This window comes from Malurus melanocephalus, unplaced genomic scaffold (genome assembly GCF_030028575.1).
Source record: "Malurus melanocephalus ecotype Western Australia unplaced genomic scaffold, MMel_1.1 scaffold_2693, whole genome shotgun sequence".
NCBI classification, from domain to species: domain Eukaryota; kingdom Metazoa; phylum Chordata; class Aves; order Passeriformes; family Maluridae; genus Malurus; species Malurus melanocephalus.
In genome coordinates, this window is record NW_026625925.1 from 1 (window position 1) to 1695 (window position 1695).

A 1695-nucleotide genomic window follows, 5' to 3' on the forward strand; every position below is an offset into this window, starting at 1 on the left:
GATTGTTTGTCCCCATTCTGCCCCTTCCCGAGGCTCCAAAGGGCTGGAGGGGATTCGGGGAGAATGGGGGTGCTCCTGTTCCTCCCCGAACCCGGCATTGTCCCCATTCTGCCCCTTCCCGAGGCTCCAAAGAGCTGGAGGGGATTTGGGGAGAATGGGGGTGCTCCTGTCCCTCCCAGCACCCGGGATTGTCCCCATTTTTCCCCATTCTCCCCCTTCCCGAGGCTCCAAAGCTCTGGGGGGACACAGCCTTGGGGAGAATGGGGGTGCTCCTGTCCCTCCCCGAACCCGGGATTGTCCCCATTCTCCCCCTTTCTGAGGCTCCAAAGGGCTGGAGGGGATTCGGGGAGAATGGGGGTGCTCCTGTTCCTCCCAGAACCAGGGATTGTCCCCATTCTCCCCCTTCCCGAGGCTCCAAAGGCTCTCGGGCAGCTCTGGGGGGGCACAGCCTTGGGGTGTCCCGGCAGAGCCCCCCGGGATGGGAGGGTTTATCCCAGGAGCAAATCCAGCCTCCTTTCCCTGCCCTTCCTGGGCACTCCCAGACCCAAATTCCTGCACAGGGAGAATTTGCGCTCCTGGGTGGAAACCGCAGGCTCAGGCTCCACCCGGAGGTGCGAGAAGGGAGAGGGAGCCGCTCACCTSTGCAGGAGCTGTCCGATGTCCTAAAGGCGGCAAGAGAAAGGAGATGGTTGGAGAGGAGGAACAGCGAGATTTGTGTTCCTTCAAATCACGGGATCCAAGAATTCCCGCCTGGTTTGGAGCGGAGGGAATTTAAAACCATCCTAATCCACATCAGCGCCCGATCACAGCCTCGCGTGCGGGCTCCAGGCAGACACTGCAGGCAAAAGCGCTGCCGGTGCCGCCTCCGGTGCCGCCTCCGGTTCCTCCGGTGCCGCCGGTGCCGCCGGTGCCGCCATTGGCGCCGCCGCAGCCCCGGTTCGGCCCCTCAGGGACCGCCGCGCCCGCCGCCATCCTCCCCCTCCCCTCACACACCTCCTCGCCTCCCATTGGGCGCCGCGCCCGCCAATCAGAACGCGGCGCTGCTATTGGTGGAAATCCGCGAGGATCCGCCCACTGAGACGCTCCTTCCTATGTGTTCGCTGCGCGCCGGGCGCGGATTGGTTACCGCTGTTTGACAGGCAGCCGCGCTACCCAATCACCGCGGGGTACCGGCGGCGGGGTGTTCCCGCGTCGTTGCCGTGGCGACGCGCCAGTTTCCCGCCCTTCGCCGTTACCACGGCAACCACGGTGGAGGGGGCGGGACCCGCAGGGGGCGGCGCTGATTGGCCGAGCCGGCTGTCAATCAGTGACGCCGCTTCCGGCGCCGGGACGGGCCCGCGCCGCCGCCGCAGCCGCCGCCCCTCCCGGTACCGGCGGGGCCTGAGGGGAACCGGGGGGTCCTGAGGGGAACCGAGGCGTTCCGAGCGCTCCCGGGGGTTCCGGGGGCTTCCCGGGGAGGAGCCGCTGCCTCCTCCGGAGCCGGGGATGCGCCGCCGCCGCCCCCGGAGCCGCCACGCCCGGCCGGGCCCAGACGAGCCCTGAGGGAAGGGCGGGGCCCGGGTGGGGCTCGGGTGGGGCGGGAAAGGCCCGAGGGGGCGGATTTGGGGTGAAAATGCGGGGTTTGGGGCGGTGAGGGGGGTGGGGAGGGGCCTGAGGGGGGTGCGGGAGGTTCTGAGGCGATTTTGGGGGTCCTGA